This window comes from Propithecus coquereli, unplaced genomic scaffold, assembly GCF_000956105.1.
Source record: "Propithecus coquereli isolate 6110/MARCELLA unplaced genomic scaffold, Pcoq_1.0 Scaffold3, whole genome shotgun sequence".
Taxonomy (NCBI): domain Eukaryota; kingdom Metazoa; phylum Chordata; class Mammalia; order Primates; family Indriidae; genus Propithecus; species Propithecus coquereli.
In genome coordinates this window covers 18,716,562-18,728,603 of record NW_012148618.1, presented here as the reverse complement: position 1 = coordinate 18,728,603, position 12,042 = coordinate 18,716,562, and positions in this window count along the sequence as shown.

Genomic DNA, 12,042 nt, shown 5'->3' with positions numbered 1-12,042 from the left:
CAGATTATGACCACTTATAAGCAATACATATTTCTGAGAATTTATTCAGCTAATCTTTTTGAGCTAAGCTTAGAATTTCTACAACATAGAATGTGAAAACGTCACCTATTTTATACTAATACTAGGCACAAAATTGCTTACAAGAAGTAAAGCATTTCTGAGCATTTATCAGTTAAATCAAAGGCCTCTATCTAAGCCTTTGTTAATTTAATCAAGACATATATGATCTTTTTCAAGCATGTATGTATTTAGTCAAATAAATTAAGAAGTATAAAAAGAAACAAATTATGAGTAAGGACTCTGGAAACCTTATAAGAAATGCAAATATAGTAGCAAAGCAGAGATCAAGATGACAAATATGGACAGAGGCCACTGCAGACAGAGAAGAATGAATGGAAATGGGAAAGGATGTGAAACTCTGTAGGACTAAACACGTGGGAATACAAGACACAAAAATCTACATGATATAAAAAATATAATAAGAGAGAAAAACAGAGGAAATGTATTACAGCTGTGAGCTCTACAATGCATGATATTTGAGAGTCACTAAATACATTGAATAAGCATATTAAATACTGTCATTATGGGAAAATTTATTCCAGAACCCTAGTTGAGACACCTACTATACAAGAGCTGTTTTCAGCAGATACAGATGCAAGGCCTGCAAGGACAGAGCATGCTGCATGAGTACAGTTCAGCAATGGTCCTCCTCCCCTGGGGTGGAGACCAAACCATTGCTTGTAATTTGGTCAGGGACGATTGCATGCTTCTTCCTCCAAAGGTTCATTTAGTGTTGTAAATGAGAAGAATGAGATTGTTAATTGTGTTTGCCATGAAATGTATGAATAAGTAAATAAAATGCATTAAAATTGTATCAATGACTATAAAAATCTTCTAGAATTGTTTAAGTTATGTTGGTATAGGTAGTTTTCCATATTTTTATAAGCTACCTGAAATTCTTTCTTGGGAAAAGCTGGGTTATTCATTAAGGTCTACATAAAATAAGACTATAGAAAGTCATATTTTCACTATTAGATGTTAAAAAATGACTCTAGTAATGTAATGTTTATTGCTATTAATAGTATTACTAGAACTATTAGCTATCAGATATTGTATGTTTATAATATGCTAAGAAATATGCTAAACATTTTTGTGCATTATATAATCCTCATAATAATCCAATAACAGATGCAATTAATACTCCCATTCATTCATTCGTTGAACAGGTACTTATTGAATTCATAATATGTGTTTTTACAATGGGTGAGACAAAGAACTTCCTTTCTCGGTGCTTTCCTACTAATAGAAGACAATAAACAAATAACCTTACAGAATATTGGTAGTAATAAATGCCAGGAGGAATGTTAAAATAGACAAGGAAATGATGGATAGTGACAGGAAGCACCATTTTAGACAGGGTGGTCTGGGAGTGCCTCTCTGAGGAGATGACATTTGATAAGACACTTGTATACAGTAAGAAAGAGTAAGACATTTTATAAAAGAAGTAACAAGGACTCAAAAAAGGCTAAGTAACTTGCCAAAGTTCACACGAATAGAAAAATGGTAGAGCTGTAATTTAAGCTTAGGGCATGAAACTCTGGAACCTTCACTTTTAATTATTCTACATACATACATACATATTATATATGTTAGCCCAAAAGTTCTAGGCTGATTCCACTGCTGGCCTAGAGGGCAGTTTTGAATGTATGATCTCAACTCCTGGAATTCCAACTACCGAAGTCAGGACTTCCTATTCACCAATGCTCAGCGGTGGTCTTGCTATGGCCACTGCAGTATGGCTAGGCTGCAATTTCATGGCAAAGAGATAAACATGTCTTTGATTAGATCAGATTTCAAAAACAGCTGGGAATCTGCTTTGCTGTGTAAAAATCGTGGAGGAGAGTGTCTTTGGGAACTGTGTTGTGCAGTGTTAAGAACTTCTAAACATTACTTGATGACAGTCCTGCAGAATGTTCACACTGCTTGAGGATAACTCACATTATGTCCTTGGCATGAGTCTAAAGTAAACATAAATGGAAACACCTTTCTCCCTTTACTTCCTTTCTTTTATTTTTCCTGTCATGTTATAGTTGCTGCTAGAAGGGAATGCAAAGACCCTGTCCCCTTTACATTTACCAGTCCTCCTTCGTTCACCTAGAATTCCTGTAACCTTCCCTTCTCTCCACTGGTACCCTCACTATGGATGGCATATAATACCTAGTTCGGCCCGTGGCACTGTTTGTACAGATTGGCTTTAACCACCTTCTTCCCCAGTCCAGGGATGAGAACTGGTAGAAAGTGCTTGTTCATAGGAAGGAGGGAAAGTATCCCATCGAGAGGAGCCTGGATCTGGGATAAGCCCAGAACAAACCATGGCCCTTAGATGTGCAAAATGACAATCTTCAAGTTGATGTAGATTTGCATAAATCTCTGAAGTTTTTGGAGATGTCACAGATGGACTCTGAAAATTGTAACCTGTTGATTCATTTGCTCACCTGCACATTTATCAAGTATTTATAAAACATCTTTAATATGCACCACATAGTTCTTAACCCAGGAGATGAAGAGAGCACGTGGTCTCATGGGAGAGACAGACATGCACGAGCTCCCTGCATTCAGTGCTATGTGTTGCAAAAGAGGAATAAACAGGCTGATGTGGGAAAAGCCAAGAGTGGCTGCTGGGGAACCCAAAAATCTTCACAGAGAAGGTGCTATTGGGGTAGATCTTCAAGGAGGAGCAGAATTTGACAGGGGAGGAAGAAAAGAAGAATAATATTCTAAGATGGAGGGGATAGTGTGTCCAAAAACTCAGAATTCAGAAATGGCCTGGCTGGCTCAGGAAACAGCTCAGCGGCACGAAGGTGCCCTTGAAGAAGAAGTGGAGAGGGACAGCTGGAGAGGAGCCTGGCCCAGAGGAAGGACCTGGGCCTTTTTTTCTGGAGGGGAATATAGTTTTAGGACACAAGGGACCTTAGAGAACACCTAATTGATAAAGAACCTGAGACTCAGATGTTGATTTGATTAAACTAGATTTTTAAAAATAGAATATGATTTAGGAATTATTGCCAAATGACAGTCTCCTGAGGACTTAAACATTGTGTACAAAAGCTGTGCTTGTGTGGGGAAGGATAGACAGCACATTGTCAGGGGGCTTCAGATCCTTTTTTTTTTTTTTTTTATGAGACAGAGTCTCACTCTGTCATCCCGGGTAGAGTGTAGTGGCATCACCCTAGCTCACTGCAACCTCAAACTCCTGGGCTCAAGCGATCCTCTTACCTCAGCCTCCCAAGTAGCTGGGACTACAGGTGCATACCACAATGGCCGGCTGATTTTTCTATTTTTGGTGGAGACAGGGTCTTGCTCTTGTTCAGGCTGGACTCGAATTCCTGAGCTCAAACAATCCTCCCACCTTGGCCTCTCAGAGTGCTAGAATTACAGGTGTGAGCCACTGCACCCAGTCAGGGCTTAAGATTCTTACAGTCATAAAAAGTAGGGTCTGTCAGTGAGTTTATTGCACAGCATTAAGATTAATGTGTTGGACACTCACCCACACCACATAGGTGGGAGTAAATTGGAACAGCTCTTCTGAAGGGCAATTTGGCAACATACATCAAAAGAACTTATGAAATCTGAGCAGCTTTGACCTCAAGTTCCTTTTGAAAGAACTTGTACTTAGAGAATGGCTAGCAATAACATCTAGAGTATATGCATTCATGGTAGTATTGTTAATAATGTCAAAAAACTGGAATAATCTAGATTTTCTAATAAAATAATTATGGTATAATGGAGTGCTCTGTAGATGTTAAAAGGATTAAATAGAAGTTTATTTGTTTATATGGAAATATATTCCTAAATTAAAAATAGGTAGGGAAATAAAATGTACAATGACCCCATTCTTGCACAAATTAGATGTATACTCTATTTATGTGTGTATTAAAAAATTCAGACAAATATATATCAAGATATTAATGGTGATTATTACCAGGTGATAGGATAATAGGCAATTCTTAATTTCTACTGTTGGCTTATCTATATGATTTCTAGGTTGTTTTTGTTTGACAATAAACATGTATTACTGGGTTACTTGTACAATATAAAGTCATACATTATTTCTCCATGTGTGTACAAACTGGCTGCCTGCCTGTTCATCACACCTATTTATGATTCTTCTGTGGTTCCATTCAGGATCATTTGGCCAACAACTAGAGGGGGGAAATAAAAGTAAAGTTTTGGGACTATATATTATGGTTGGAAAACTTCTGGCTTGTGTAGGTTGTGCCTGTGATGGGAAAGACAAGCATGGCTTATCTCCACTCCTTTTTGGAAAGCACAAATCTTTAGATTAAACATGGTTGGCCAGCTTCCAAAATTCCCATTTCCATAGTAACTGAGTAGTGTAATAAGTTGGAAGAAAGCATCTGCTCCTTCTCAAATCATCTGTGCTGTGCAAAAGTTTCACTCGGATACCTGGATTCCCTTTTAAAAGCTGTATGACATTCATATTCTGTGTATGCAGATGGAAATAATGTGGGGTTAAGCCAGACCTCTCAGGGGGAGTTGCTTATCTGGTTTTCCATGCTGTTTTGACTCTGATGATCAAGTGGGTATCACCTAAACCTTGCGTCCGTTTCTGACTCTTTTAGGAAGGTTTCTGTGGTGGGTTTTGTGAAGATGAGATGGAATAGAAACACCATTCACTATTCTTATGTATAGACTTCAAGCAGGAAAGGTAAGATATGCAAAAGATCTGGCCCTTTTCTCCTCTTCTTTCCTCACTAAGAAACTTTAAAATCACCTTTTACTAAGTCTGGTCCAAACTGGTTTCTTTTCTGCATATTTCATGTTGCTCTTATCTGAAAAGTCCTGATCTTCCCTGGAATATCTATATCCCGCTTATGTCTTTATTACAGAGTCTTTGTTTATGCAAGAATAAAGAATCGAGATACTAATTGGTGTGTGTATTTCCCCGTTTTTCCTCCTTCCCTGTTTCAGATGGGAAAAAAGATGTTTGTATTTCTTTACCCTGGAAATTTTTGCTGGGCAGAGAGGAGAAGCTGCTTGAGGGCCAAAGTCCTCCAGTGCTGTATCAAATATTGAACATCAAATATCAAAGCGATGGTGCTGGGTGGAGAAAAGAGGCACACCTCAGAGGACAAGTCCCAGGGACTATGTAGGGTCTGGAGACCAGCAGTCCAGAGAGTGGCTGGACCCATACCCTGCTCCCCAGGGCTGATGAGCACCTGGGGAAGATGGGGTGAGGCTTTCTGCTTTGGGATAGTTAGACTTTGAAGGGCCGTGTTAAACCTCAAAATGTTAAACCTTGAAGGTGCGAGAAGGAACCATTAGAGAAATGAGGACCTGCTCCTATGTTCAGGGCTCTTTGTAAATCTTCTCGACACTGGAGAAGAAAGAAACTGGAAAAAAGCCTAAGAGGCCATGTATCCCTAGCCCCGAGTCACATGAACTTGGAGGTAGACTTAAGTTGATGAAAAAAAAAGAAAGGAAATGATCTGGCTCTGATATCACTGGCTCTGAGTTCATCAGATCCTTTGGAAGACCTCGTTTCCGTTCAATGTTCCTCCAACATGCTGCTCATGTAGATTTCTGAGTTTTGTGGCTCCAAGATTGATTGGACAACTGCATTCCCTCTGTGAAGATTGTAATTTGGGGGCTAGAATCTGAAATTTTAAGGGCTGTGGTAATGGATGGAGTTTGCAGCCCCTTTGTGTGAGAAAAGTCACATCCAGATTGAAGCTAAAAATAGATGATCCATTTTTGTGGTATCATGAGATTTCCTATATCATATTATTAAACATCACTCCTCCCCTCTGTAGCAGCTCCAGCTATAATTGTTTCCCTATGCTGAGGAGCAGGCAATCCATTTTTAGCTGCACTATTAAAAACTATGGCATTGATTATTCCTTGGTTTATGTCATGGTTTCTGAGGCTGTGATATAATGTCACTGTGTCTAAGACACTGTAAGTTTGGGGCTCTAATAGTTGTTGCTCCTGCAGCAAATGGGGCCATTGATGCAGGCTGGAGCTAGAAGGACAGCACAACATGAAAAGGAACATGGATTGCAAACCATTCACAAGAAATAAAGGCAGGAGTTCCGACCTCAGGCTTCTGACAGCCCAGCAGAAAAGTTAGAACATGGTCAAAAACAACTATAACGCATGAATAACCTTAAAATAAGGTGGGAATTAAGAAGGGCTAAAATCAAGTTACAAGGCATTATGAGCATTTAAAGAAGGGAGCATTTATTCCTGGATGGAATATTTGTAAAATAGTCTTGAATAATGGGTAGGATTTGGGTAAGCAGAAGGAGACAAGGTAATCCATATGTCACAGGCAACCCAATCTGTCTTAATTCTCCATCATATCTTAAGCCTGAGTTTGAGGTAGTTTGGAACAAGGTAAAATCATGTTCCATTTCTTTTTAGAGGAGTTTTAATTCCATTTCCTCTTTCCTTTTCATTCCTTTTAAATGAAGATTTAACTGAGCCAATGGCATAAGTTTAGGCAGTCCCCAGAGATCAGGGATGATTGGGGATGAGGGGAGGCTTGAGACCTCCTTTATCCCTGGAAATGAAACTGCACTGGTCGTCACTATTCTACCTATGTTTAGGAGCAGCATCAGTGTAGCAGGGCACAGGAGAGAAGGGGGCAGAAAAGAGTCAACATTTTCAAGTTGTTCAGCAATTGCTGGATACCTGCTCAGATTTGAATGTATGTGTCCCTCCAAAACTCACATGTTGGAACCTAAAACCCAATGTATTAGTATTAAGCAGTGGGGCCTTTAGGAGGTATTTAGTCCTGAGAGCTCTACCCTCATGAATGAGACTAGTGCCTTGTAGAAGGGCTAGAGGGAACTAGCTAGGCCCTTTTGCACTTCTGCCTTGTGCCACGTGAGGGAACAGCAACAAGGTGCCATTTCTGGAGCAAAGAGCAGCCCTCACCAGACACCAAATCTGCTGGTGCCTTGACCTTGGACTTCTCAGCCTCCCAAACTGTAAGGAATAGATTTCTGTTCTTAAAAATTACCCAGTCTCAGGCATTTTGTTATAGTGGCATAAACAGACTAAGACAATACTGAATGTGGGGAAGCCACAAGGCAGAATGGGGAGGGGAGTGAAAAGTGGGGAACATGTGATCAATAGAAACTTGCTTTCCATGCATGGATCATCAATGAGGCAATGGTGAAATCATGAAGGTGCCTGGGTTGGGAAGATCCCATATGTATCAACAACGGTCAGGCTGCTGTATCACTGTGTAAATACAATAACTAATACTTATCGAGTGCTCCTTTACTGCCAACCTCTTTAGAATGCATTGTCTTATTTACTCCATGTAACTACCCAACGAGAGAGGTATAGCTGCTATCCTTATGTTACAGATGAAGGAATTTAGGTAGAAAAGTTGAGAAAATTGGCCAAGGTTATAATCTAGTAGTTAGTGTAGCATTGAAGTCAGATTTTAGAACCCCAAAGTTTAATTCTAATGCTAGACTGATTTCAGGAGAAAACAGCAGGGGTGTGTACAGGGAATTTCTGTTAGTGCTTCCAGCATTCTGGTGGGTAATGGAGGTGTTACTTAGCTTACTTGCACCAGAAGATAATTTAATGAACCATATTAGAACAAAAGCAGTGGCTGCACTCTCAGGATTTCCTTGCATTTCCCCACATATTTTCTCCTTTATCTTCTGCCATCAATAGGATAGTGGTTAGACAGTGGCATTTTTTTTTTAAGAAAGCATCAATAATGAATTAAAATAGCTTTCTGATGGAAAAACTATTGATAGCTTGTAAAAGAGTAATGCTCTTATAACTTGCCTGGAGTTGACTGAAGAGAACAAATAAAACAAATCTGCAGCATGTTGTGTTTTGCTGGTTTAGTTTCTGAAAAATAAATAAGCCAATAAACTGTACTATTGCAAGATTGTTGGCTGTGTGTCTTGAGTTACAGGACTGTAATATTTATTCACCCATCAGGAAACATGAGCTTGCATTCCTAAATATGCCTTTGCTTCTCAGACACATATTTTGATAACTCTTCAGGAGTGGTGTTGAACCTGTATCCTGTGTTATTGTTATTTGTAAGTCACAGGCAATTCTAGACTCCACCTCCAATACTAGAAAGAGAGAATGCTACTAAGATAGCTTTCAAGTTTTTATTTCTAAAGAAACTCTGGTCTAAATACATTGGAATTAATGGGATTTCAACCTTGTACTCCCTGGAGTTGGTGTGTACAGTTCTTTCAGACCCTAGGACAATGGATCTGCTAAGGGCATACATGACCTTAAAGAAAACTCATTTATGTTTTGGTGAAAAGGTAATGCATGCACACAATGCACAATGCGAAGGGGATCAGTTATAAGAGTCCCTCCAACCCCAGCCCCTAGTCACAGCAATTACGGTTCTCCTTTTCTCTTGCTTCTACCATGCTTACTGGTTAGGGGCCCTAAATGCCACTGCACCAAGAATCCAGGAATATAATTGAAGTAAATCCTTCGTCATCTCTCATCAGAGACATAAACAATTTTAATGCCAGTTGTCTGCCTATATGTTGGACCTAAGAAATGTATCTAGCCATTTGGCGATGCTACCCGGTATTACCATCTGTTTGGCGGTTGGAACTCAGAAACTTTGGGATTCTCTGTCATGTCTCAGCTACTTGTGTTTTTTAAGATCCTTGAGTCAAGAATTTGATCTCTATGATTAGGCAGGTCAAGATCACCATTTGTAGGTAGATTTGCAATATCCGAAATAGGCTGGGAATATGTTTGTGCAATAATGTGGATGCAACGTCAATTTCAAGGGCCACAGTGAGAGCCCTGCATTGTAGCTAACTTGTGCTGGTGGGACTGAGCCCCACCCAGCAGGGCATGTGAGAATGGTGACAATGGCCAGGTGTTTGGTTCTTTCCTGGTGAGTGCAGGTGGGTGATACAGCGTGATGAGAAGGAATGTTAAGAGACCTTGCTCCAGAAGAATTTTAGGAAATGTAACACAAATAATATAAGATGCGCGAGAAGCTTAGAGCAGACATCAAGCTGGCATGCAGCAATCAGAGCTCATGTGGCCCCTTCAAGTGACCTCAAACATTGACTGATCACCTACTGCATGCCTCATGCACAAGAGGGAGGTGAGGGAAAATCAAATACACGTTCTCCTCTCACTCAACTTTCCATTTTCAGGGAAACAGACACAAGACTAAGTGATTGTAAAATGGTATAGAATAAAATAAATAAGTGTAAATAAAGGGATGTGGAATTGAGGATGACAAGTCATGAAGATCATTGGGGGAAATAGAAATACATTAGAATGATGGTAACAATTGAGTGAAGCCTTGAAAAAGGAATAAGCAAATGACTGAAGGGGAAAGAAGTAGCTTCTAGGCAAAGCGAAGAGAATGAGCAAAACCTCGTGTCCTAACATGTAGGCTGTGATTTTGGGTGGTGAGTGCTTGCAGAGTGTGTAGAGGGAGACTGTCGGAGAGAGGCTGGTCTAGGGGCTAGACCTTACTCTGGAGGCTCTGACGGGCCATGGCAGGCTTTCGAGGAGGAGAGGAATGTGTGGTATGAAGACTAGGAGGTCAAAGAAGTGAGGCAAGAGGGCCACTGGTGGGGACCATGTCTCATTTATTTTCTTGATAATATCTAAAAACAGCTAACATTTATTGCCAGGTGCTTTTCTCAGATCTTCTGGTTTTTTAATATTCATAACAATCCTTTATGGTAGGGAGAAGTAAAATAACTAGTCCAAGATCACACAGTTAGAAAGGATAGAACCAGAATTCACACCTAGCCCATGTGGCTCCAGAAACCACACTCGTGCCCTCAGGAACTCAGTGCTCAGCCCAATAAGTGTTTGATGAACGATTAACACTGGAATATATGGCACCATCCTGGGCAGCATAGTCAGGAAGGGTCCAACTCAAACATAACAAGTATATTAATACCTGAGACTGACATGCTCAACTTGAAATGGCTGGAAAAGGAGGACCAGACTGGTGCTAGAAGTCTGCAAGGTGTGCCACCTCTGGTCTTTGCAGCTATGACATCTGCAAGATGGATAGGAAAAGGGAGATAGCACTGGGATCCACTACGATCCTGGGGCCACGGCTATAATCCAGTAACTCCGAGCAAATGCAGAGTGTACTGGGCTGAACAGTGCCCCAGCCCCAAATTTACAACTGCTCAGAAGCTTAGAATGTGACATGATTTGGAAATGGGGTCTTTGTAGATGTAATTAGTTAAGATAAGGTCATACTGGATTAATGTTGGCCCTAAATTCGATGACTGGAGGCTTTGTAAGAAGAGACGAGGACACACAGAGACTGTGCTAGTCAGGGATCTCCAGAGAAACAGAATCAATAGGAGGTGTGTGTGTGTGTGTGTGTGTGTGTGTGTGTGTAATATAATAATATATATGTTAATAAATTGGCTCATGCAATTATGGAGGTCGGCAAGTCCAAAATCTGCAGGGTAAGCCAGGGAGATGTAGGAAAGAGAAGAGCCAGTGTTGCAGTTTAAGTCAAAAGACTGCTTGCTGGAGGAAGTCCTTCTTCCTTGAGGCCAGCTTTTATTCTATTCGGGCCGTCAGCTGGTTGAGTGATGCCCACCCACATTATGGAGGGCAACCTGCTTCACTCAAAGCCCACCCATGCAGGTGTTAATCTTGTGCAAAAACATGCACACAGGGACATCCGGAATACATTTGACCAAATATCTGGGCAATGTGGCCCAGCCAAGTTGACACACAAAATTACCCATCACAGAGACCCACGCACACAGAGATGAAGGTGATTTTAAGAGACAGGCAGAGGTTGGAGTGATGTGTCCACAGCCAAGGAAGGCCAAGCACTGCTGGGAGCCACCAGAAGCTGGGAGAGACGCCTGGGACAGTTTCTGTCTCAGAGACCCCAGAAGAAGGCAACTGGGTTGCCTGCCAACATCCTGATTCTGTACTTCCAGCCTCATGGCTGTGAATGAATACATTTCTGTTGTTTTAAGACACTCAGTTTATGGCGATTTGTTATGGTAGCCCTAGGAAATGAAGACATAGATAAACCCAGCAGTGGAACAGCCACATTTCCCGGTAGAAATCTGGGTCTGATGCACTGCTGAGATTAGGTGGAGATGTTCATGATGCCACATATAAAACAGAGCTTGGTGTGGGGACTGGAGAGGGTGAGGGTAGGAGAAGAAAGGCTTGGATGTCAGATTTCCAGAGGCCGGCAAACACAAAATTCAATGGCAGGCCATATGCTGAAAATAATTGCCATATATATGACAGAAAAAAGGGGCTAATGTTCTCATATGTAAAGAGCTACAATTGTAAAGTCAATAAGAAAAAGATAAAATGCCTTTTGGAAGAGTGAAAAAGAAGTGATCAATATACAAAGGAAGAATGACAGATGACCACTCAATAGCCATCTGGTTGATCTGGGCTCATTGTGCGTGCCGCCCCCGCTAAATCTGTGCTCAGGATTTGCTCTTTCCAGTGCACCCCGGGGATGCCTGTTTGAGAGGCCCAGAGAGGCCAGCATTGGGCCAGGTGAAGGCACTGTAGCGCCTGCTCCATCAGGGGAAGAGATGTGGCTGCTGCTAGACTGGTTTCCCCAAACCTGGAACAGAGGGTGACGTGAACTATGAAAGCATAATCAATTGATTAGTCAAGAAAGAGGTGTTTGTCTTCAGCACTGTACCACGCACTGGGGGAGCCCGAGAGCCCCACGGAAGAGAAAAGACTGAGGGATACGGAACAGTAGGACAACAATCCAAGGTGGAATTAACACTCCGGGCTAGATTATATCTGTAGCTTTCAGTTCCAGCTGCACATTAGAATCCCTGGAGAGCTTTTTTAAAAATGCAGATGCCTACTGCAATGTTCATAGCAGTACTGTTTGTAAGAGCTCCAAACTGGAAGCGATTCAAATGCACATCAATAGTAGTATAGATAAATAATTATGGATTAGTCACCTAATGAAGCACCATTTGGCAATGAGAATGAACAAGTGACGATGAAACACAAAAATGT